Source organism: Cyanistes caeruleus, chromosome 4 (assembly GCF_971803275.1).
Source record: "Cyanistes caeruleus chromosome 4, bCyaCae1.hap1.1, whole genome shotgun sequence".
Classification (NCBI taxonomy): Eukaryota; Metazoa; Chordata; class Aves; order Passeriformes; family Paridae; genus Cyanistes; species Cyanistes caeruleus.
In genome coordinates this window covers 75,868,194-75,895,111 of record NC_141704.1, presented here as the reverse complement: position 1 = coordinate 75,895,111, position 26,918 = coordinate 75,868,194, and the positions used below count along the sequence as shown (strand labels likewise).

The window sequence follows — 26,918 nt, the reverse complement described above, 5'->3', positions numbered from 1 at the left end:
GAATGGGGTGTTTGCCATTACAAAAGTGTTTTTGCTTGACAGGTTAAACTATAATAGCTATTAACTTGAGGATTTTCTTTTGTGTTGGCCTGCCTAAAAATAGGCTAGCACTTTCTAATTAACTTTGTGCTGGAGAATGACTGCAAGTGACAATGAGAGATTCTTAGAGACTTTCTGGAGGGTAAAAATGTACTCTACAGCTCCTGTTCTGTATGGTATAGCATCCAAAAGAGAGGCATTAGTCTGCTGCATTTTAGTAGTTAACAGTGAAACTCATTATCCTGCAAATATCTCACTAGTTTGTACAAAGTTAATACAGGGCATGTATTTTTTATGACTTATAATAGTACAAATATTTACAGAGGGTTTGGTTCAGATGTAGTATCATTTTAGTATTAACTGTTAAGTTCTTATATAAGATCAATATTTAAGAATTGGATTTAGATATTTAATTTTACAAGACACATAGCTTTACCAAATATAAAAATATTCCTTCAGTATATATTTTTGACCTCTAAATTGACTATAAGTTCATTGTCCCTTGGAAGATAAAGTAACATTTTTATTTGGGCTCACAGTACTTTTCACAGGTGAGATTTAAGTGCTTTTAGCCAATTCAAGTGTATCTTCTGTAATCAAAACATTTTGGTTTAGAGCTTGAATTTAGTAAAATAAAAAAACTTTGAGCAAATACAGAAATCTTAAGTGTTCACCCCGTAAATTCAATTTGAGTAGTCTTCCATTATTTTTATTTCAAATTATTTGAATATTGGTTACATATTGTTTAAATCTCCAGGAGTTTGAGGCCCAAGTTAAACAGTGACCAGTATGCTCAGCAGCAGAGGAAGGAAGGCGTCTACAGCAAATTGGTTCTGTGGCTGTCATGAGCAGATTGTCCAGGCCCCAGACATTGCCTTTTGTTCCATTCCATTATCTGAGAACAACTCGGACTTCGAATCTGAAGGTTTGTCACCATAGATAAATTTTGTGGCAATAGCTTTTCCTTTCCTAAGGCAGGATCAAATTATAATGCATGTTATAATACATACCAGGCTGTTTCAAGTTCTGAGTTTTTATATTTAGGACCGCTTTCCTTTTTAAATAACTACTTTCAACATATCTTCATTTTAAAATACTTTAAACTTTGTATAATTTGCTCTAATCTTTAGAGAGACTTATGATTTTATGCAACAACTGCTCATTAATATTTAATCTCACTTGATAATGCATAACTAGAAGTTATTTTTAGTTTAAATATTCATAGAACTTTAAATGTCAGTTACAAAACCCCAAATTTATTTTTGCTTTACAAGCATATTTTGCTTGTCTTATTTGTATGGGATTATTTTCCCTTCCATGACAGATGGGTATATTGGCTAGAAATTTTTTATTGAGTATTATACAAAAATACATGGCAACATACAGTGCCAGGGTGATAGATGGTGTTTGGCAGGATGCTTCAGTCACATAGAGGCTTCATTCCTGTTACCAGATCTCACTGTTGCACTGGACAAGCCTAGGGGAGGTCTGCATGCTCTTGCCTTTCCTGCCGTGGAACGGCTGAGCCTGTGACAACGAGCCTTTAGTGGCAGTTAACTGTATGGTGAGGGTGAGGAGGAAAGGCCTCTTTGTGTTCAAACTTTGCAAATGTGGATGCTGATGGCAGTTTTTGCTGTTTGCTTATGTTTCTTAGGCCCTGAATTAGGACTGGCCAGCACCATGAGAACACCAGGAAGCTGTGCCTGGATTTCACTGTGGTGGCAGGTATGTTCCATATCCCACACACTGTCTTAGAGCCTCTTGTACCCTTAGAGCAGGGGCAGTGTGACACCACCATTTCTGCCAGAAAGGTGTTCCACCCTTTGCTGGATGTGGCAGTCCTGGAGCAGTGTCACCCAGAGCTTGTTGCTAACCTGGGACTAAATGGCCTTTCCAAGAGCTGATGTGTAGACCTGCTTATATGGAAAATATTCTTGCTATAAAGTTATAATTAGGTTTTGAAAAGAGTTAATTACTTAGAAAGGTAGATGAAAATCTAATTTTTTTTAAAGTAATCGGTTACAATATAATTCAACGGATACAGGAAATAAGGAGAAAGGTGCCTCAAACAATTGTTTTATTTGTAGAGAAAAAAGGCTCTGAAAATTCAAGCAGATACAAATTCGAGCTAGCTGGAGGAATTGGCTAACATTTACACACATGCCTACAGATTTTTCATTGCATTATTTTCTTCTTTTGCCATGAAATTCATGTCTTGTGCCTTTTCTCTAATTATGAGAATTATGGATCAGCTTTTGATGGAGTGGCAGTGAAGTATTATCTCTTTTTCCTTTTTGTTTTTTTTAATGCCTCATTTAACAGAACTATTTCACATGTAATATATGAAAAAAATTAATATAATATAAAAATTTATATCTTTCTTGTGGTTCATTTCCCTTATAAAGAAGACATAAAACATCTTTTTCACAAACTACATTTTTCTCAGAACTTTTATAGTTATGTTCCTCAACCAGCTGATTTTTTTCCGTGAATATCCCTTCCTAAAATTATGTGCCTGTACAATAAACCAAAAATTTGATTATTATCCTGGAATATATGCAGAGGTTGTTTTTCAGACTCTCATACACCTTTCTGTTCTTCATTTTTAATCCAGATGAAGATAAAATATTTTTAATGTTAAACCAGAATAAAGCATACATAAATTAATTAAACTTCACATGCATTTTGTTAAAAACAATGATCAGTGCTTCATATTCCTAGAGCTCTGTAAAGAGCAATATTAATAAAAATATCTTGTCTGTATTTTTTAATATAAGATTTCTGAGAAAGGCTGGATCTGGTGATCAGCAAGTCAGATTTTGGAATCTGTCCACCCCAGGTGCCTCAGACCGTCTGTAGGCTTGTGCTGTGTCCTTGCAGTCATGTGGGAAATCAGGGGAGCCATAGCAATAGCAGCCCTCAGATTCCTGTTGCATGGTTTTAGCCCTCTGAGAGTTTGGTGTCTCCCTGGGCCATCCTAAAGGATTTGCTCTCCATAGGCATAATGATTTCATAGTTGCCTTTGGAATAGCTGGCTACAGAAAGAAGTGGAATGACAGGCTTGGAATAGCTGCCTAAGTATAAAGGAAAATTTATGTGCCCAGCTTTTGGCTGATTCACATTGAATTCATAACTCAATTGATCAATGATCCACATTGAACATTCACAAATGAGTCCTACTTTGATAATTTTTAGGTTCAGGCTCTCCGTTATGCTTCCACTTGGTTGTTTTAATGAGATGTAAATCTCAGTAAAATTACTTGTACTTACATCATATAATCCAAAACAATATTCTCTCCTATTTTTCTCCTCTGTATTCTCATATTTTTCTTGGTTTATCCTTAGTTGTTTTCCCCAGCTGAAAGAATAGAAGCAATGCAAAATGCAGATTTTGCTTGTACTTGAAATCTACATATGTATGCCTATAAGATCAAGTAAATGTTTGGACATGTTTCACACTTCAGGAGTGGTTTCCATGGTGATGGAATTCATATTGGTTGTATATCCAGCTCAGTGACATGTATTTAGTCTTGAAGTGTAGATATCCCTTTTGTATTCCAAACTGTACTGCCATCCATGTCTGATTTTGGATTACATCCATGGGGTGGTGTGGCATTTTGCTCTGGCAGTCACTGGCTGGCAGGAAGGGTTTCTGGAAGTGGTCAGGTGGTCATAGACTGACTCCATTGTCAAGGATACTGTGCTGTTCCTACCCAACGAGAAGACCAAAGCCATTTCCAAAAGCAGGGTGAATGTTGTCTTGATGCATAAGTGACCCCATTGATAATGAAGTTGGCAATAATGGTTCCTATGGAGTTGACTCAGGGAGCACTGTGAGCACTGAGGTCACAGGGTTCGGGGCCGTTTGGGATTCCAGCTCAGTAACCAGGATATTGACAATGGTTTGGAATACACCACACACCTGTTTGCACTTGCCTGATTTTCATTTCTGTATTCTGTGTATTTCTGGAAGGGTTACAGTAACATCAAGAATTGTGAGACGATGACAAGATTGTTAGAATTTCCAGCCATCTTCTCTTTGTTTTCTTTTGGACTCATGCAATTGCTTGCATTGAGGTCAGCTGTTTTAAAGTACTTACAGGAACAGATTTTTTTTTTGGCTGATTAAAAAGGTTACAAGTCTTTTGTGTGCCTCTAAATGGCACTAACTCAGTTGCTTAACATTAGATGATCAACATATACAGACATTCCCAGGCTAGCTAACTAGAACGTGGAAATGAATTAGCCCTCGTGACTGCAGAACAAATAATGTAACAACCAGACACTATTAATTACACATTTCAGCACAAGAAATTTGAAGAGATGTAACTAGTGGATTGCAAGACTGGTTGTTGGTTTAATAAACCTATCAGGAGTGTTGACACCTGGAGACCAGTGAACTGATAAATTGAAGATGACCTGATTTTTCCTAATCTCTGGTCATTTTGTCACCCACATACAATTTAATGGGCTGCTGCTGTTTGTAGAGTCTGCATTTCTAGGACAGGTGCTGTTTTTCATTTGTTTGGTTTTCAGAAAGTCAATAGAAAGACATAGTAAAGGCTTTTTCAAGCTGTTGATAGAATATGATATTAAGCTACGATGTTGATCCTGTCACTTGTTGAGAGATTCTCTCTCCTATCTATTCTATGTTGTAGTGGCAGGCTCAAAGACCTTCAAGAATTCTTTTGCAGCCAGTGATAAAATACTAAAATGTTAATAGTAGAGGGAATAGAATGTTCATCTAAGAAGAAGAGCTGTAAACTTACACCATTTTTCCTTTGCTGTGCTTTCTCAGAAGTCTTTTCCAGTGTTTTTTGCCAGTGCATTCCCTTGCTTCCTCCCCTGTCACATAACATTCCCCTTCCTGAGGTGCCTTGTATTTTCTTTTTCAGAACATTCATAATCATTTTCATATCTCATTCCTGTCCCTCTGGTTACATTCTTTTCCTGCTCCTGAGACCTTTAAACTCATTCTCTTATCAAAATTTTCTCTTATCAGAATTAGCTCCCTAAATTTTTTTTCCATTTAAAATGAACTCCAAGGCATTCATTGTGTCCATCAGTTGAAACCCAAAGCTGTGTGCTCACCCATGGCCATATGTATTCTTCTCCATGTGTTTACCTAGCTTGTCAACATAATAGTCCATGGTAACTTTATGTTCTTTGTTCACTGGGTGCTGCAGACTTAGATTTTATTGTCTCATGTTGTCCTGGAGAAGAATTTAGCAATTACCAAACTTCTGTATCCTAATAGAGACCTGAGTGAATACAAGAAATAGAATTTTCCTAGTTAAATGACAGAGATCTGTGAGTTCTCTTTCAGAACATGTATTGCATAAACTCCTGTGATACTTAACCAGTTAAAAAGGGCAACATGTGTGATAACATCTTCCCAGCTGTTCTCCTGCAAAGCATATCAGAAAGTAAGCCTTATACCAGACTAACTCCTGGAAAAGCAGGAGCTGATTTAAAGTAAAAATCTAAGGGACTGTGTGCAATGGCAGAAGATCCATTAGAATCTTCTGTAGCATACATTTTCAGACTTAATATGAATGAAATGGCAGACTCGAGTCAAGTCACATATAGTAAGTAGGATGCATATTCTTTTCATTAAGATTATACCTGCATTAAAATAGTAGATGGCAAAAACAAAGGGTATGTTCATTACTCCTATCTTGCCTTATAAAGTCAAAATTTCCTGAAGGGCCTGCCTCAACCTAAGCATAAAAGAGATAAGTAACACCAGCACTGATTTCTTTACCCTTCAGTGTAGTTTTTTGAATGACCACATTTTTTAGCCAAGAGTTCTTATTTTTAGGTCACTTAATTTTTGCTATTCTGAAAACATTGTCCCTGTTGCTAGGGAGTTCCAGCTAATTGCATTTTTTGCCACCTTTATTTGGCTGTAACCTTTGATATACCACTGTGTGTGATTTTCCTCCAGACATGGTGCACCTTCATAGCAGTGCCTCACTGCGGAGGAAATATCTTATTGTAGCCAGGTAATGATAGTTTATTTCCATTTTTGCCTGCTTTTTAACTTTGTTCTTCACTAACTGAATGACTTGCATTATCATTTTTGAGAGTTTGGTTAAAGTAAATTTCGTATCTGGGGCTTTAGAAAGAAGCTTCCAAGAGCTGTGTTTTGATCAGCCTAGGACAGTAAGGAGAAGTTTGGTAGGGCTTCATACAGCATTACAGGTTCATGAGATCTGAGGAGACTGGTCCTTGTCAAAGAGTGCTTATCATAGGAAGAGGACTGATTGCTTCCATTTTTGTCATAATCTCTCTAAGAGAAGAAATTGCACCTAGATCTTGTGGACTGTGTGAATCTTGTGAGTCTGTTAGGATAAATTTCATGGTGAACAAAGAAATGAAATACAGAGGGAGTTTTCAAAAGCCAAAATTATGTTACTGGTACATGAGAGTGAAAACCTGTAACAGTGCTCTTCAACGAAGAGAATGCATTGCATGCATTAGCCTTCATAACTCTGCTATTTCATGCTCTGATAGATGAGGTTTTATCTTACATTAACACTCCCACCAACTGAGAGAAAGGTGAATTCTGGAAAAGTGATGGGAAGGGACCACAGTGCTAATCTGCACCAAAGATCTGGGTTTTTTTTAGTAGGATTCCTCTGACTGCTGGGCCCCAGTTGATGCTACCACAATAGAAGCTGCAGGCTCTCTGCTATTCCTAACCATCTGTGTTTCACTCATGGTTTTAGGGAATGCTAAAGGGTGCATGATATTGCAGTCCCATGCTATTTACATTTAATTGCAGAGAATTGCTGGCTGAAAGCCAATTGCATGAATCTGTCTCAGTGGAGAAGGTGTGACTGTTTTATACCGCAAAGCAGAATTTCAGTTCCCTTCATTAGATCTGCTATCTCATCTTTCTGGCTGCCATTAGTTACTCACAGTTCTTCTTTTGGGGAATCTGCACTTTATGATGTACTGTGTTTGAAGAAGGCATGTTTGGCATAAAGTATCTTGTACAGCAGCAGGGGAAGGAAGGAATTACATAATATAGAATTTGCATAAATAATATTACTCAACAATGACTTTCTCCTGTTAGTAAATAAAGCACACTTTTAAGAACATGAGGCTCTTTTTGCTGGGGCTTATCTTCATTCTTAACATCCTGCAGTATTTGTGTGCTTTGTCTGTCCAGGTCAGAGCTGGTTTTATAGGTTTCTGGAAAGTAACTACAAGAACTACTACCTCTTTTTGGCACTGACTTTTAACTCCTGAAGAATTATCACTTATTTTGCCAAGCTTTTCCTTCCTGCCTACCTTACCAGACAAACTGGGACTGAATGAAAGCACCACAGCTGAAAAAAGAACATTCTGATGACTAAATTAGTGCATGGTATTCTCAAGTAACTACTGAGCAGCTCCACATTTTCCACACACCCCAAAGAAAAAGAAGTTCAGGGTGATGCCTGTAGTGCCTGCCATCCTATCTGCCTCTGGTAGCAATATCCTGTCTGTACTCCCCCAGTGCTGTCACCAGCTGCCATATCTGAGGGACAGTCTCACAGTGTTGTTTGTTTGGTTTAATGCTCAGTTCAGCCACTGAAGAGGCAGAATGGGAAATGAGAACATGGAGCCTGTTCACAACCTTGAAGCTTCCTATCTGTCTCTGGAATAGTGGCATTAGGATGCCAGATCTCCATTTTGGTGTTTCATTTCTGATCTTTGCTGTCAATACTCCAATTACAATGGTATAACTAAATATTTTTTCCCATCCCACCCTGCTGCCCTCTGTGTTGGGACCAAGGCTGGCAGAATTACACTTGTTTTCATGTTTAGCTGTAATTATCTTAAATTAACATTTTGCATAGTCTAAGACCAAGAAAAATCAATTGCTATCTCAGAAATGTGTCTGACAGTGCGACCCAACACTGGCTGTCATTTTTCTGTAAGGAGTTGTCAAGGAAAACGTGTGCCAACCAGAGCTGCAAAGTGTATCTTCCTGCATCTTTCTTTTAAAATGTGCTCAGAGTGATGCAAACTGTATCCAAAATTCAGTATCATTTGGAGACAACCTGAAACTGTAAGTTGTTTTCATACAAAGCTATGAAGCTGCTGAGGTCTCCTGGTTAAGACTGCATAAAAAGAAATGGTTTGGAAACACATCTCCACTTAATTTAGAGTGTCAGTGAAAGACAAGTCTCCTGCCTCAGATAGTTCTCCATTCAGCAACTTCCAATGGCTTCCTGGGTTGTTATGATTTTAACATGACATGATCCTGTGTAGGATCCTCAGAGAAAAGTCAGACTTTCCCTCACACCTGGGGCCTATTCCTGTTTCTTTTTATTCTGTAGTCTGTCTGCTCTGCATGCTGTGTTTGTCATTCTCCCTCCTGTTTCACCTGCACTCTACAGCCTTTCATACATTGAACAGTCTGTGCAATTCAAAAAAGGAAAGATTCCTGTACCTTGTGCCTTTCCCCAGAGTATACGTCTGGCCCAAACTGCAGTACTTGGGTGCAAAGCAAAGAGGCATTTTTATCACTGCCAGCTGCAGCCCCCAGAAAAATGTAATATTCACCAGTGAACAGTGTATTGTGAACAAATAAAGCAGATACTTCTATCATCATCAGCTGATTTTAGGAGCAAAAGTGGTTTCTATAGTTCATAGTTGGTAACTCCTGTCAACAAATGCAGTGCATTTTAACTCCTATCAGAAATTAAAAGCTTACTGAGTGTAAGACATCTTTGCTATACTCAAAAACTCCATAGGCAAAGATATTTTCCTCCTTGCCCTGCTCCTAATAGGCTGTATTCCAAGGTCTCTGTGTCCATTCAACACCTTCCTGAGACTCTGTGTGAAGTCTCTGCCTTGGCCAATCATGAAATAACTTTAGGTGTTTGTACACAGAAACTTAATGACAAAAAGAAAATACAGGAAGAACTTCTTCAAATCCAGCAATTCATGAAAGTCCTTCCTCCCTCTGTTCAGTGGAGGCTGTAGCAGAACTGTTTCACCAAAGTGTTGTGAGCACATCTGGGCACCCTCTGCCTGGCCACTGCTCTCCGGCTTTAAAGCTTATGTTCAGGCTGGTTTCTGGAAATCCTAGGGGAGGGAAAGGTGCTGTGTGACAGACAGGCATTGCCTTTTCAGTACAAAGGGAGATAAAGGGAGCTGGAAGAGTCATTTAATGTCAAACTTTGTTGTTGTGATGTCTGCTTCACAGTTCATGATGTTGTAAATCGTGAAGCTGAAAGAAAAAATCAGCTGTATGAGAGATTGCATAGACTTAGTCTGACCTATGTTTTATTCTTTATACACAATTCTCTGCCACATTCTGGTTGCTCCTGTTCAAAAGAATTTTAAAAATATTTTTGCTGTGTCAGCACTGTCCAGTTAAAAAACCAATATAGCAGTAACTCAAGATACTCTGTATTTGAGTGTTCTGCTGTCTTAGAGCCAGGATGATTTCTGTCATTTCACTTATCTTAAAAAGAATATCCTGCTCTGTAGGAGACGCTTTCTGGAGACGGTCAGAGACACGGCAAAGACCTCTATAATCGAGTTAAGTGTTAGAAGTTTATTTCAGGGCGTGGGGTAGAGAGGTAGAGAGAGAGAGCAAGAGAGGGCAAGAGAGGGCAAGAGAGGGAGCGCAAGAGCGAGAGAGGGGGCAAGAGAGAGAGAGCAAGAGAGAGAGCAAGAGAGAGCGCAAAAAAAGAGACCGAGCTCTTCTACACCACTACTTATATAACCTATACCTTTGAATATTCTATTCTTTTACTAACCAATCTTTCTAAGTATACTAATATAGTAACATTTGTGTACAACCTATAGAAATCGCTATTTTTGCATATTTTTTGTTATCTCAGGGTCCTTCAGACCTTTCCTTGTAAGGCTGGGATGAGGGGTCTCAGCTTGGTTTTATTGCAGGAAAGAATGTGTTCTGGCATACCAGCCCGGTTTCTTTGAATTATTCAAACCGTGCTATCATTTGTATTTCTTCCTTAGCCTTTCTGGCTACAAAATCATATTTATAATTTCTTTCTAATTCTACCTTCCCAACACTGCTCCTTCTGGACTGATTCCAGTCAAAGAGAGGAGTACTATATTTGTACAGACTTACTTTGGTCAGAACTGTTTATTGTCTGTTCAAAAATAGAGGTGCCAACTCAACTGAACCCTGCTGATTTGCAGATGACGGGAAAAGAGATGTACCAAGCAGGTAACAAGCACAACTGCTTTTTATACCTGCTAGAAACAAAATATCATCAGGTAAATGCATGTAAAGGTGGCTCATACAACACAAGGAGCTGCTTTTTTTGTTGTTCTGAGCTCAGATACATAGGTGGTTTGCAAGCAGATTTGTGTTACATAGCAGTGCTGGGTGCAGGCAGGAGTTTTGAGGCAAGAAGGCCCAGTACTTGTTTCCCTAAGGAAGAGGAGATCATGTGTGTATGTGTACATGTAAACAGCAGAGAGAGTGTCTGTGCAGTGACTACATGCTTCAATAAGCCCTCATCTCAAAGCAAGAGGGAGGCCTGCCCCAGTGTCACTGGGGAGCATTTGCCTTGGTATTTTCTCTAGTACCTTAAGAGATTTCTCTTACACTTGCTATTTTCCTCTGGTAGCATGAGTGGCCCAGTAAATAAGAGGACTGGATGTCTTGCCTGTACTGTGATGTTCTTGAAGAGAGAGGTGTTGGGTTGCTGAGATGTGGCTTGAAGGAGATGATGATAGGACTTGTGTCTGATGAGAGCTCTAAGAACGGATGTAGGTAACGCCAGGTAAAAGTGTGAGGCTCTGAGGTCACCTGAAAGAAAGAATTAGGCTAATCCTTTAACATGCCCTAAGGGCCAGTCCAAGAATTGGCCCAGATGGCCCTGCAGGGGGTAGCAATGTTTGTAAGGCTGAACAAGTAGTAAGCTGCAGAGAGAAGAGCTGGATAAATCAGAGGCTTTGTTTCAGTGTTACCAGGCTGCAAAATTCTGGAGAAAAGGGATCTTGTCAGGAGAAGTCAGTTCCCCAGGGCAACAGTAGCTTTATGTCTTAGAGGGCAATCCCTTTTACCAGGGCTTAGGTGGAATAACCATGGAACTTAACTTTTGGATAACAGAACTGTTTTGAAAAGCTAAATATCCATAAGACTTAAAAGGCACAGAAAGAAAAAGCTAAGTGTTAGTATCTCTCTCTGATGTTTGCTTATCCAAACATGCACGTCAAATAAAGTCCAAGTATTATAATCTGACAACAGAAACTTGCAATGGCTGTCTTCTGTGAGAGCACTGGTTTTCTTTCTTACCAGCATTATTTTAATTGATTAGATTGTGATTGTGAAGTTAGAAAGAAGACAGACACCTGCCTATTTTAAATGGCAGTTGAAATTGATTGACCAGCAACTGGTTAATCTAAATTTAAACTTAACTGAAAAATCCTTATTCATTGGTAATAAGTACTGTTAAATCCTTACATTCAGTATTAAAGTCAGTGTTAGCTTTTATTCAATAATAAAAGGCAGCATTGCATTTTCTTATGCATTTCAGTGGCTGGTCTCTGATGAGTGAAATCCAGCATGGTGCCTCCTTACCTCCACAGGGATCAGAGTTTGAAGTGCAGTCCTGTGCTCCTAGCTTTCCCAGCAGAAGGGAAAAGTACTGCCAACTCTAGCAAGCATGTGGCACCAAGGAGAACTGTGTACTGAGACCAGTGGATTTCATGTCATGGCACCCAGTGTAGCAGAGTAAAAGTTAGTTCATACTTCTGTTACAGAGGAATCTCAACTATCATTTAGTCCAAGTGATCCTTGTTTGATTGCACTGAACATTCTGTAGAAGCTGTGAATGAAACCAAAGTGGGAAACACTTGCTATTTATTTTTATTTTATTTTTTGAAGTGACACAAGTACAGATCTGATACGATTTGTGAATGTGCACTGTCCTGTAAAAATAGAAGAATGTGTTAGCCTTATAATATTTCACATATTAAACCTTACAAAAGAAAGGCCTTGTAAAATCATGGCTCAGGCCTTGTTATTTTGGCTAAGTATAGCTAGCAACTAGCCTGGTAAGTTCCCATGCAAAAACATCTTGAGAATGAAAAGTTCATTAACATAACAAATTATTCTTGGGGAAAAAGACAAGTGAACCTGTAGTAACAAGGGATCTGTTCCATGAGAATCAGTGGGAAAAGTATGTAACCATTGTTATAGAGAAAAGTTTTGATTGACATGTACACTCACCATTACCACCCAGTGAACTGAGTTCCTAACCAGCTGGGATTAAACACAGTGCCTTCTGATAACCATATAAATATAAGCTGTGTGTAGTAAAGATGGGGCTATGATGGAAGAAGAAACAGGTGTCATTGTCCATCTCCACTACGACATCTGGTGAACTCCAACGTGATATTGATGGGCTGCAGGACAAGGTGCAGTCGAGACGGAGCCCGGTGAAGCTTAAGAGCAGCGGGAGAAGCTGCTGGTCCAGACCTGATTTTGACCCCTGGAGGGACGGTGATCCAGGTGAGCCACCGGGGACATAATGGGAAATAACTTATCAAGCAAAGAACAGATGTTCTATGTACATGGAAAGTTCTGTTGAAAAGAAAAGGTGTTAAGACTCCAGACTATGGCCTTCATAGAATGTTATTGTGGGAAAAATCACAAGATTTTGATGCAAATACTGCTTTTAGCATTAGAGCATGGAAAGAGGTTGGGGAAAGACTGTGGGATGTGGTATCAAAAGGGGAAGGGATGGCTGCAGATTTGGCTGCTACCTGGAGATTGCTTTAGTCTGCGAACAAGAGATTATAAAGAGGAGAAGGACTGCCCGCAATCCGACAAAGGCAAAATGCTGACACAGCTAAAAATGTAAGGTTGTCGGTGTTTGCTGGATGAAAAAGCCACAGAACTGTATTGGTCCACCGGGCTGGGAGGCCCCCCTGGCTCATCAGAGCTCTCTTGCCTCCTCCCAAGCCCTGCAGGTCTCAGCTCCCCCTGCACAGCTCAGCCCCCTGGCACCTGTCAGAGAGCAGCTGACCAACTCCATCCATTATCAGAATGTCTAAAAGACACATTGAAACATGTTTGTTAAAGTTAACCTTGTGATTTTAATCAAATGTAATTTTTAACAGGAGTTACTGGAGAGATTTAAAGTTGTCTATGTGAATATAACATGGCAAGATGCACCTTCTTTAACAGAATTGCTGATAAAACTTATAAAAATTGATAAACTACCCAGTTTGTTAAAAAGTTATGATTCATTGTTTTCTTAGAATTTCTTTATATACCTTTTTAGAGTTAATTTTGTAATTAAGTAATTATGAGTTCTTGTGGTTTTACAGTTTTACTGGAGAAATTACTGTGACCCCATAGAAACATCAAAATGCCGCTCTTTAGAAAAGTTTAGAGTAAATACTAACAGAATTGAAGTTACCTTGCAATAATTAGTTTTAAAACCTAATGTCAAAAAACTGAGTGATTTACAGCTACTGATAAAATGACCTTTTCATTAATTTTATCTACAGAAGATATTCATGTTTTAAAATATAATTAGCTAAGGAATCTTCACTGTACAAGAAGACAAAGTTAAATTGACCATATATTACCTGTTTGCTTGTTTTTTCCACAATTTAATAAGGTAATTTCATTGTGAATCTTTTTGCTATAAAAACACATGTGACAACATATATACTTATTTGGACTTCAGATTTTAATTAAAAATTGGACTTGATGTTTCTGCAAAATGCTGCAAAAGCTGAATGGCAATTTGCCAAACCCTGCATTGTTGTGGTTTTTCTCTAGTAAACCTACACGTTAAAAGTCCTAATAAACATAAGCTCATACCAGGAAAATTCCTGCTATGAATGAGTATTTTCAATAATATCTGCAGATATTATGAGTTATTCTCAAGGCCAAATTACATAAAATCATAATGTATTTGTCACATCTTTATAATCTCTATAATAAACCCATGTTGCTGCTATATTATGTTCAAAATTTATATACCAAACTTTCAGTTGCCTTTTTTGTAATAACAGAGTCAGAATGAGTTGTTTGCATTTGATACAAATTAAGTGTTGATAGAATTAAGCAAAGTTAAGTTTCACTATGTTTAAGTCTGAGTGTTCTTAAGTTAGGTTTTATCACTTGTGTATTCTTTTGAGGTTAAGCTTTGTTATTTCCTTCTGTCAAAATTAATTTTCACCAGGTTTGAATATTGTTTAAATTGTCTCATGTTTTGTTGAAGACACTTTTCTAGACTGCAAAGTATAGTTATTTTCCTAGAGAAATGAAGATGATTATGACAAACAGCTGTGATAAAAGACTGCTAAACACCTGTTTGTGGATGGATGAAGATGCAGTCTGTTGCACCCTTGATTTCATTGAAGGTTCTATTATTTGTTATAATCTCTACTGGTTTTGTTTTCTATACATAATAAGGAAGAATAGTGACTTATTAATACCGAGAAGTTTTAAAGTTTTTCCCTTGTTTCACTTCTTGCCATTGAGACATGAATGTTTTAAAAACATTATCTTAACTTCCTCAGACACTTACTGCTGATATATTCATTGTATAGTGTGAATTTATTGATTTTATAATAAGCAGTATTCATAAGTTGCTATTACTGTATTTATAGAATTTTCATATGCTTTACCATTTCTTGGTGTAATTACCTACAAGACGTGTCATTTTCAGGATTCCTTCTTTTTTGTTGTTTAGCTGCAAATGTGTTAAAGGACACCTCCTCATTTAGAGCCTGGGCTCTGGCCATGCCCTGGCTCTACTTGGATGGGAAATTTACCAACAGACCCAGATGTTTCTGCATCAAAACAATACTCAAGTTGCTTTGACTTGGCAGTTTGACCCTATCAATATGATATGTGGAAATATTTTTAAAGCGAGATTGGAAATTATTATCCAGTTCATCACTGATTTGAGGTTTATCAGCTGTTACAGACTCTGGGATGATGGTACAGTGTTTTAGTGCTTGATAGTTACCTGGTTGCACATCTGTTGTTAACTGTGTGTATTATCTGACTTAATACTCACTGCCGTAAGTTTCTTGCTCCCTACGTGCATTGTTTTGCTCTGATGTTTCCAATAACATGCAGATACTCTCTATGCAATACTGGCACTGGGAGCTGTTTTGCAAAAGTTTCTAACCCATTTAATTCTACATAGCATCCAATTTGTTAACAGAGAATTTTGTAGCTATATAAACATACTGTTTGTGGTGTGCATTCTAATGCAATTAACCATTTATTTTTAACTTCACATAAAGACACAATATAAAAAGATTAAATAAAAAATACTTAACTGAGAGTGAAATGAATGTAGCTATTTGCTTGTCCTAGGCTGGAGCATTGTGAACTAGAAGTTCAGAAGTTCAGAATAAGAAACTACAGTGTAATGAAAGAGAGTGAGAAACTATAAAGTAACAGAGGTAGCACGTGGTTAAGAGACATAAGGCCAGGGAACTAAACTATCTGAATTACAGTATTTAATATCCTGTCTTGGCATATCTCCAATGCCTGTCATGTTTTGGTGCAAATTGTTCATACCTGTTTACTTTAAGTCTATTCCTCTCAGTTTTGGAATATTTTCCTTTTCTCCCATTTAACTAAAGTTACATGTAAGCACTAAACTCAGGACAGCTGTAATGATATTCCTGGTGATTCAATAGATAGCACAGCTTTCAAACACTGATGCCCAAGGCAAGAATTTGCAACTAAATCTGCTGATTAGGTTAAGAGCTAAAATACCAGTAGGTGCCTATCTGCATCCTTAGGCACCTAAGTACCTTTAAAATATGGCCCCATAGCTACTCTTTTATTTGTAGAACAGCAGTGATAATCATTCCTTACTTTGCAATTATCCCAGGAAGACAAGACCATGAAGTGTCTCAACACCACTATAAAAGGGGCCAGAAATGAGAGGATCCTTCCTGTATCAATCTGTTTTGCTCCTGGTTAAGACAGCCTGTTGTGCTGACTTTCTGGTGTCTGCACTAACAGCTTGACTTCTGGCAAAGCACCCCTTCAGTTTTTTCAGAACGTAATCCATAGAGCAAGTGGTGGCATCAAGATTCAGGGAAGTTTATGGAAGGAGCATGCTGTATTTTGCATTGCATGTTTTAAATGGTCAGTATTTCTTACTCTCTAATAAGCCACCATTTTTACATGAGTTAAGGTAGAAAAATTGCAAATCTAACTATTGCTCTTAAACCAGCTGTAGATAGAAGTGGGTTTGTACTATGCTGGTTGTATGGATGGTCATTGGGATTTCCTTGTGCTCTTACTGATTCCATGACATTGATTATGGCCAGTAGTGTGTTTTCTGTCCCATTCCTGTTTTGCTGTCCAGAGACACAGGTTCTGTGTGTTTAATGACTCTTGGCAGGGAGGAAGCTGTGAGGAATATCTGCTTTTCAGTTGACTCTCCTTCAGAACCAGAAGGTTCCTGGTTTTGCCTGGGAACTCACAACCCTGTATCAAAGGAAGTGCTTAAAATGAAGCTAAATGGGTAATGTCACCTACATGAACAAAAAGCAATAGTGTTGTAAAAAGAGGTCCTGGAGGATTTATAAATGTGTCCCTGTCTATGGCTCATATGGGAGCACTGACTTTATAAAGGAAATACATTTAGACTGCAGATTTTTATGCTGACTGTATGAAATTAATGGGTTATTTTAAGGAGAAATGAAACTAAATTCTTCTTGTTAGGAAAAGAATTTTCTTCTGTTGCTGATCTAGAGGTACTGTTTTGAAGATTTTATTTGCCTCAGATTAATTCTAATATAATATGTGTCTGGAAAGAGAGTATTTTTAATAGCCCAGCTGAAAAACAGTTGTGTTTTAACTATGGGAAATAAATTCTTTTTCTTCCCTAGTCATGGGGTCTGTCTTTTTTTTTTTTTTTTTTTTTTTTTTAAAAAAAGTTATTTTGATGATGCTACATATAAGTTTTCTACATTTAATCAAACCATTTTAAGGTTGTTGTTAGGTCACTGGCCTTCTTTTATATATGGAAGGAACCAGTACAGGTTAAGATAACTTTATGGAAGAATTAGTAATTATTTTAATTACAGCAGCTGTGTTGCAATATAGGGGTGGTGCACATTCCCTGACAGATTTAGATGCCCACATATGAATTTTAGAACATATTTCTGCACATAAGTAGCTTAGTCATTACCATTAATAAAAAACCATACTCAAGATTTTTAAAAGCTGATTTTAAACTTCAAAGTAAGAAGATTTTTTCAAAGTTTTCCAGCAGCAGCTCTCTAGTTGAAAGAAATACAAAGATTTTTAGATTGCAAAGTCCAAATGAAATTCTTAATAAAAAATAGAGTACTATGTGAAAAGATGACCAAGATGCCTATTGTCTTCTAATACATCCAGATAGAAAACTATTTCCCAAAGATTTGCAGATTTGAAAAGTATTTAGTGCAGATGATGAACATGAAAAGTAGCATGGGTTACTGCATGACAGGCTTTACCTTTGAAATATGAGATGACAAATCATTTTGTTAAACTGATAAGTTGGCAAAGCTTATACGTTTAAACTTTTAAACATATACGTTTAAAAGTGCATGTAAAGAAGTGCAATCTAGAAGTAGGTTCCTAACCAGAGAGCTTTGAGAGAGCAGGGAGGCAGGTGCAATAGGACTTGAGAAATGATGATGATGATATTATTCCCAAACACTGAAACAGAAGACAGCAATAGACAGCTGGGGCAGAGGCAGAAATAAAAAGAGGAACCTCTTTTTTTCCATAAGGATTTAAGAAATGCTCTAATTTTTTTTTGTCCTTAATTTGAGTTATATAATATGTGACATACTGTGTCATAGTAGATACTTTATCAGAAAAGTTACCTTGAAGAAGAACACTCTCATTTTAAACATAATAATTAATTGAAAGTGTAGAGAAGCTCCTAAATGAAGACATATAGGAGTGAAAGAGTATATGAGGTAGGACATTAATAAAAACAGACATAATAAAAAATATGTAAATTATTAGTGGTATACAGAAAGTGAACTGGGAGGGTTTTTTCCCTTTCTTCATTGTAAGAATTTAGTAACATTCACAATGCAGTGAAATGTTACAAAGAAAAAAAAATTTCTCTTTCAAACAATGTCTGCAGATTACCTGAAGATGTTCTTGAATTCAGGTGTCCAGAGAATATTGTTGAAACACAGAATGAAGTATAGAAAATGTCAATGGCTGGTGGTTCACTGGTGTGTGATGCCATTCCTCAGTTTCCTGCAGCTCAGGATATATCTCCTCATGCTTGACTATGTAGTTACTTAAGGAAACAAAGGAAACCATATGAGGTACATGTAGTATAAACAGTCTCTACCGCAAGTTTAAATCAGATTTAAAATCTCAGTGAATAAATCTCTTGGCAATAGAATGTAACTTGTTTGGATATTGCTTTTGCTCCAGAATGCTGTGTGTCCAGTCTGGAGGTGACTCCAGTGGAGCTGCCCCTGGGTGCCATGGGTGGCAAAGGCGCTGGCTATCTCTGACCAAGCTGTGAGACCAGCCTGTGGCCAGTCCAAGGGATGATGTGGCTTTGGACCAGCCTGCTTTGCCCATGGGAGAAGGGAGAGCAGAGCTCACGCCCCTGCTCCCCATGCAGCTGCACCTGGCTAGATGGGAGCCTTTGGATGCGTTGTATAGCAATGCAAGGATTCATTCAGGCTCTGAGCTGCTTCCCAGGACTGGATTCTGGGAGAAGTTTGGCCCTTATGTTTTCACATTCAATGTTTCACAGTGAGTTCAGCTTTGGCTACTTCAAGGTCTCTAAAATATTGCTGGAGTTTGGCAATGGCCCTGAAGAAACACCTGGCAGCCAGCTCTCCACTCTGCTCTGTGCTGCATGAGCCTGAGCAGTTCCACCCCACCTGTGAGTCTGCACATGAGCTTGAGTTTTGCTCTCACTAAACAGAGGGTAACTAGGCTTAAAGTAACATTTTCCAGAAAGATAGGTCAGAATCAAGGTCAGGGTCAGCCTTCATTTAAATGACTACGGTTCCATCAATTCCAGTGAGGAAGTGCCTCTTGTGAGTGGATCCCCTCACTTTGCTATGATGTTTGGCACATTTGCTATAACCTCTCATTCTCCCCAGAGAGGATTTTCCCATACATACACACGTGCGTTCACATAAATAAAATTAGGATTGATACCTTAAATATCAAGTGACAGTGTATATCCACTCAGTTCAAGATGTAACTACTTAGAGCAGTCATTAAAGATCAGTGATTACCTGTCTGTAACAAATTTGTTTGGGGAGATTTACAGGGTGATATCTGGTGGGGGACAGATCAGGGCAGGGTTGATATACAATTTTGAAATATGTGCTTGCCTCTGTGTATCCTTAAAGAGAATAAAGGAATTTCCTTTCCAAGGAAAAGGAAAAAGAAAAATAAAAGAAAAAAAAGAAAAACTGTGGCTTCCAGGAGATTCAGAGTAGGAAAATTTTAAATCTGTCAGCAGTGGCCATATTTGGAGATTTCTCAAGCAATGCATGAAATAATGTTCACTGAGTTAGAGAATAGCAGTACTGGGTAAAGAACATCCAGCTTGAACCTTCCAAACTTTCAGTGCCGTGCTCTCCTTTTCAAAGCACTGCAGCAAGACTTGAATACTGTTTGGGAAGTGTTTTTCCACTCTCAATTTGCAGAGTATAGCATCACAGAAAGTAGGATTCAAAGGGCCCCCCAGATGTTATGTTGGCCACTTCTTTGCCTGGAGAGTGGATAAACTGTACTTACTTCACTCCCAACAGATGCCTGTCTAACCTATTAATAAAAACTTCTAATGAGTGAAATCCTACAGTCTCCTGGGAAAGTCTGTGGCAATGCTTCACACTATTAATCCTTAATTTTTTCTCCCCACTGCCTGAGTAGCCAAAATCTCCCCATATCATTCATTTTATGTGATGATCTGGAATGCAATTCTGTTTGCTTTTAGAAAACTGCATGAGCCACTTGGCTGCTAGGTAATTCAGTTCCTTTGGCAGTCTCACACTGCAATCCTGCACTAAGAAATTCTTGCCAGTTCTTTGTGATTTTCATGTCTGTTTCATGATACTTGGTGTTTTTCCTGAAGCTACAGTTACTGAGCCACAGATCTTCACTTTTATTGCAGAAGAGAGAGAAAAAAACAACAAACAAACAAAAAACAAAACAAAAAAACAAAACAAACAAAATAAAAACCCAACAAAAAAAACACCCCACCCAGGAAAATGCTTGAAAGATTTATTTAAAAAAACCCAAACAAACAGAAACAAAGGACCTGGCAACCAATGTTTTCAAGTTTGTTTTATAAATTTTTAGGCTTTTAAAATGCTTGGACTGCAAAGAATTAGAGGTTTTGATCCACACATGCGTGAAGGTCTACTAACTTGCCTGGATCTGTGCAAGCACAGCAAGCACACTTCAGAGAAGTGAATCCTAAACTTGATAATCTATAACTGCAAAAATATCTTTCTGCTGCTTTCAAAATCAGTACAGAGTTGGTTATTACAACTTCCCTGTAGAATAATGGTTAATAAACTGTATTTTATAAAACCATGGTATTTGCAGTCACAACATCATATCAATATCAAACCATAGTAAGGAATGTAGTGTTTGCCTTGAAGGAACTGAAGTGGTTCAGAAAGTTTGGTAAGCAGGGAACTGCATTCCCACAAAAAGGAAGATACTGAGGTAAAATGTTTAGAGTGGCAGATCATTTTCAGGAGGAATATAGGAGGCATTTTCTTGGTTTGTCACATTAACATAGTTATATATGGGATGGATATATATAGATACACAAAAATAAATGCTACTTCATTTTCAGACTTTTTCATATAGATGTTACTTTTTATGACCAAAATATGTCCTTATATACATGTAAGAAATACTAAGTTATAAGGACCTATGTCTTTAAAAAGCTATTTAGGATTTTATAGATTTGCATTAAACTGGAGTTACTTGTTCTGAAGAGTTTTGCAAATTTCTTCAGAAAACAGCATTAAAGAAGGGATTGAGGGGAGAGAAATGCTAACTGCCCTCATTCTGTATATTATTAACACATACCAGATGTCTCTTTTACAGAATAGATTATGAGTTGTGACCAAGTGAGTTTTAGTAACATACCTGTAACTTTCCAAGTCGGTAAAATATTAAATACTCTGTGTATTATGTCTTGTAGATTGCTACAATGCTGAAAATAGGTTTGGATGTTTTTTCTTCTCCTCTTGCCCCAAATCAGAATACATCTGGTGTTTGTTGTCTTTCTGTAAATGATGGCTGGACTTAGTGGTTTTGACCCTGGTCTGTTTTGATTAAGCTTGTTAATATTTTATGGCTTTAGTATCTGTTTTACAACATTTCCATTACTGTGTATTTTATTAAGGTTCAAGTGGTTAGTATTTTTATGGTTGCATCTGGTCTGCATAAACTCTGCTCCAGTTTACAAAGCTGCTTGTCTCAGTACTGGGCATGGGGAATTTTGCAGTGGGATGCGTGTGTGCTAATCACATGTTGGCACCTACAGAACTCTTGCTTCTGGAGTACCTCACTATAATCTTTCTGCCTGAAGTTTGGAAAAGTCTATGTGTCTCAGTTCATTCCTTTGTGTTTGTTAATGCTTGCTTGTGTATGTTTCATATGGCCGCACCTTCAGTATTTTGCCATGTTTGCCTTCAAAACAAGAGTAGTTTCTCTTGAAAGGTGGTTCAGAATGCTGTCAGGGTAAGTTACATGATCCAAATATACTATTGGACTACTATGTATTTTATTAAGTCTTTAAGAAAAAATCCTATGTTAGAGTCAAGGACTCTTGAGCTTAATTACCCATGAAGTCAGTATAATGTTGTTCTCTTTATAATCATACAAGTTACTGAGTTGCTTTGGTGTTCAGCTGGCTGCATGTTGTGTAAGCTTCACCTGCATCTATTGTTTGAGTTATGTTTAAAAAATAAAAAAAAAGAATGCTTTCTTATTTTAGTCCCATAGATTATTGCATTTCTGAAAAGTAAAATAGGAAAACATCAAATTTACTGTATAAATAACTAGTTTCTGAGACTGTAATTGCACTGAAAAGGATGTTTCCCAAGTCCTTCTTGATTTTATTATCATACCTCTTTTAAAGTGTTTATTCTAGATCCCTGAGAATTTGATGGCATCCTTATCTGACTTTCTTTAGAGGCATCTGCTTCGTAAAGCATTTGCTGAAGGACTGAAATACTAATGTAGTAGGATGAGTTTGCAAGAGTGCACAGTCATTGAACACAACGAAACATTTTGCAATCCCTCTTTCAATTATTTTCCCTAAAATCTGATCACATACATGAGGATGCAGTCATGATTCTGCTGTGAATTGGGATGTAGATTCCACATGAACTCCTGTGTCTGAACTTTGCATCCTTTGCTTGGCTCTGTCCTGGCTCCTGTGCATCAAAACCAGCTGTTCTGCTCCAGTGTTTCAAAGAGGATATTGTTCAAATTTGTTCCTACAAAAGTGCTCTTGAAAATTATGTCTTACTCTTAGTGTACCTCACAACTCCACTGCAGTTCTGAGGTTTTTATTTTAGGGTTTTTTTTCTTTCTGCTCCTCCAGCATTGACTGCCTGTCTGTACCATTAATCCTATTCACTTTCTCCTACAAGACAAATTTTAATGACTTGAGAGTGTTCCAGTATGCCAGAGGTATATGAACAGATACACAAACATATGTATTTTGTGCATAAAAAGTTTTCATATACTGTAAGATGGGAGTAAAACATATTCATTGGTGCTGATAAACAAATTAGACTAGTAGGGCTCTCTGGTGGGTTTTAATTTCCACTTTATTTGTTTCTTCACGGCAGTCAGTGACTTGAAGATGGTCTGTCAGCAAAATCTCTATCAGCCTCACAACTCAAAAAAAGACATTGCAGATTAATTCCCTGGTGTCTGTCTGTGGTCTGTGGAGTATTAGAGAACTCAGTTTCTCTTGTGCTTGGCCAGAGTAGTGAGAGGGGGGACTAGAGGGGACTAGTTTAACCCCTTAGTTACTAACACTGCAAGAGTATTTTTGCAGCACAAGGCTTGGCAGTTCATTTATGTGCACCTGGAATTTGAAAAAAGTAAATTAATGTCTGCAAAGTTTCAGTCTTACTGCTACAGAATAGCCTTGCCAATGAAAAAGTAAAATGAAAGCTAAATAAATACAGGCTCCTTGAAGAGCTCAGTCAGTGTAATCCAGCCCCAGCTGGATGTAGCTCCATTCCCCACCACTCTCTGGGCCCCAGACGTCCAGCCAGTTCTCCTACCCAGTGAACAGTGTGTGTCCCTGCCCAAGCCATGAGGAAAATGCTGTGGGAAACAGTGTCAAGGGCTTTCCTAAAGTCCAGGCAGACACATCCACTGAAGGGGTCACTCTGTCCTCAGAGATCAGGTGGGTCAAGCAGGACCCATAAACCCTGGCTGGCTGATGCCCTGGTTGTCCTGTACGTGTTGCATGATGACACTCAAGAGGATCTGCTCCATGACCTTTCCCAGCACTGAGGTGAGGCTGACAGGCCGGTAGTTCCCTGCATCCTCCTTCCAGCCCTTCTTACAGGAGTGTCACACTGGCCAGCTCCCCTTCACCTGGGACCTCCCTGGTGAGCCAGCTCAGCTGGGAAACGATGGAAAGTGGCTCCATAAGCATTGTCACCAGCTCTCTCAGTACCCTTGGGTGGATCCCATCTGGCCCCATGGACTTGTGCAGCAAGTCCAAATATTTCCAAATATTTGACCAAATATGACCAAATATTTCCCTCTGAATTATTTGGGCTTCATTCTGCTCCCTGTCCCTGTCTTCCAGCTCAGGTGGCTGGGTGCCCATACAACAACTGGTCTTACCATTCTGAGGCAGAAAAGGCATTTTCCTCATTCTTTGTCACTATAGGACAGTAAAGGATGAAGATTATCTTTTTTTGCTAATGCATTAATAGTAATTGTTTTTTGTTGTCAGTGGAAATAACACAGTAAGTTCTAGCTGGACTTTGGCCCATTCTTCCTTCATGACCTCACGACATCTTTTCAGTTCTCCTGAGCTTGCCTGTCCCTTCTTCCAAAGGCCATAAATTTTCTTCTTGCACCCTGAGTTCCAGACAAAGTTCCCTGTTAGCCAGGCAGGTCTTCACTGCTGGCTTGTATTTGAGCACACAGCCTGCTTTAGGATTTATTTCATGTCCAGCCTTCCTGGACTCCTTTGTCCTTCCGAACTGCCTGCCCAGGGAGTCTGTTGGCCCACCTCCTAAGCTGGCTAAAATCTGTCCTCCAGCAGTCCAGGGTGGCAGTTCTGTTAATCTCTTTCCTTCCTTTTCTGAGAATTGAAAACTCCAGGAACCTTCAGGACTGTTTCCCTCTGTGTTAAATTTCCAGCATCTGGTAAGTTGAAGATCTCCACGAGAACAATGGTAGCAATCATGAGACTTCTCCCAGAGAATGTTCTAATTCTAATATTGTAATAGAATGTTATATCCAGCTCTTTGTCCTGGTTGGGTGGTCTGTAGCAGACTCCCACCAGGATACCTGCCTTGTTGGCATTTGCTGATAAAACCATAAACACCCACCTCTGTCACCGCCATCAGTAAGATTCGGACAATCCAAACTCCCAGTCACACAGGGCTACCCCACCACCTCCCCTTCCTTGCCTGAACCTCCTGAAGAGTTTGTAGCCACACATTGCAGCCCTCCAGATGTGCCAGTCATCCCACCATGTCTCTGTGAGTGTAGCTCTGACAGATTTTTTCTGCTGCACAGATACTTTCAGCTCCTCCTGGTTGTTGCTCAAGCTGTGTGTTGATGTAAATGCACTCCGGGCAGGCTGTCCATCCCACCAGTATTTTGGGGTGGAGAAGCCCTTGAAGTAGAAAGTAGCATTAAAGTAAAATGTTAATTAAAAACTAGTTTGCAGAAAAATATTGCATACTAAGCTTGCTTTGAACTAAGTTGTGTTGCATTTTATTTATTATGCTCTTAGGTCATGGGAGAACATTCTACTGCCCTTCTGAGTTTTATCAGGAAATGCAGAAAAACTTAATGCGGAAGTGGTTGCATATAAACTTCAAGACACAGTGTTCTTTGACAAGAATGAATAAGAGATTCAGAAAGTTTTACTGGTGCTGGAAAACGTTTTTTCAGTCTCAAGGATCTGGAAAAAAATTGTAATGTAAAAAAAAAGAACTATGAAATGCCATATGGCCATGGACAGCATTTTGAGGTACAGTTTTTCCAGGCCAAAAAAAGTCATGTCGATCTCTAAGTGCAGGCCGTCTCCGATGGCTTGGGCAGGACGAGGGAGCCGGGGTTCCTGCGGGAGCCGGGGTTCCTGCGGGAGCCGGGGTTCCTGCCCGAGCTGAGGTTCCTGCCCGAGCAGGGGTTCCTGCGGGAGCCGGGGTTCCTGCGGGAGCCGGGGTTCCTGCCCGAGCCGGGGTTCCTGCCCGAGCCGGGGTTCCTGCGGGAGCCGGGGTTCCTGCCCGAGCCGGGGTTCCTGCCCGAGCCGGGGTTCCTGCCGGAGCGGGCGCTGCAGGGCCAGGCGCGGCCGGCAGGTGGCGGCACAGGGAAGACAAGGCCCGCGGGCAGGGCTGGACCACGCCGGGGATCCGAGGGGATCCCAGGGCGAGACAAGTGTGAGACAGGTGTGAGAGGGGGGATCCAGGGGCTGATCTAGCGGTGATCCAGAGCTGAGACAGCCGGTAGGACGGCTGTGATGCAGGGAGTGATCCAGGTTGTGAGCCGGGGCTGACACAGGGGTGAGCTGAGGGATGGCCCAGAGCCTGCCTGCCCTGACACAGCCTCGGGCTCCGAAACACGGTACTGCTGCAAACACCGCGTTCTGTGGAAGCTTTACAGAAAGCTTATAGCTGAGTGCATTTGCACTAGTGTTTGTCTGCAAAACATCCGATATTCTGGTAGTTGTATGGTATGAAGAATTCTGAATTCTGATGTCCTCCTGAAAAAAATCACGAAACAAAGTGAAAAAGTATTAATTGTAATTGGGGCTGACAGCTTACGTCCAGTTCAGAAAAGAAGTAAAACGTTGAGGCTGGTTCTCCTTGCACAGATCTTTGTTAACAGTTGATCACCCAGAGTGAGAAATTGCAAATAACTTACATGCTGTGAACGTATTTGGTATTGCTTTTTCTTTGGTGACATGTGCCATGGGTGCGTGTGTTCCCAGAAGAGGAATAAGGATCAGTAAATTTAGGAGGTTTAATTTTCATCTTTATCCTAAAATCTGCTTTAGTACCATCTGCAGTTTAGGGAGCATCTGCAGCACTGTCCTTGTTCTGCATACTTTATTGTGTTGCTCTGCCTACTTTAGGGTGTTCTCTGCCTGGAACTTTTGTTCTTACTAAAGAAGACACAAGATTGAAACCATGAATGTGTGCCTTTTCATGGGGTGTGCTTATGCAGTTATTTATACTGCACTGGTGGTTTTTGCTGTTGCCAGACATGCCATTTCACAGTTCCATTTAAGAATTGTGAACAGGATTTGAGACATAGAGAAAAGAATTACCAGTGACCCATCAAGATGAAGAAGTTAAGGGGGAACATCATTGCTTTTATGATTCTGTTTTCTCTTTGAATTTTTCTTTTCTTTTATTTTGACATGGATATTTTAAAACCAAGTGGTATGCATTTAAAATTAAAATAACTCTGCCAGAAGTGAACCAAAGACTTAGTAATTTGTTTAAACCTCAGTCTGTATGTCTAGCCTTCTACTAGTTGGCTGGTGATTTTTCTGTATGGCTTTCTAAAAAAAAACCACAAAAAACAAACAAAAAAACCCAGTAGGAAACTTACTTCATTGTATCTATATAGCTATGGATATCTGTAGAGCTCTTTGAATAGTTTATTGATGTTTGATTGGTGTGGC

General features: G+C 39.1%; 1 protein-coding gene across 11 annotated transcripts in view; it reads left to right on the top strand.

Annotated features, from left to right (window-relative positions):
* Positions 1-26,918, top strand: part of LOC111923346 (uncharacterized) — a 261,072-nt gene that overhangs the window by 40,194 nt on the left and 193,960 nt on the right. For 4 of the 11 annotated variants that reach the window (XR_015285908.1, XR_015285909.1, XR_015285914.1 and 1 more), the window contains exons 2-3: positions 797-964; positions 1,694-1,764. The gene's annotated coding sequence lies outside the window, so the exon portion shown is untranslated. Of the gene's footprint in view, positions 1-796; positions 965-1,560; positions 1,610-1,693; positions 1,765-11,558; positions 16,905-26,918 lie in introns of those variants that run through there. The other 7 variants (XR_015285911.1, XR_015285915.1, XR_015285918.1 and 4 more) reach the window with 3 other exon arrangements.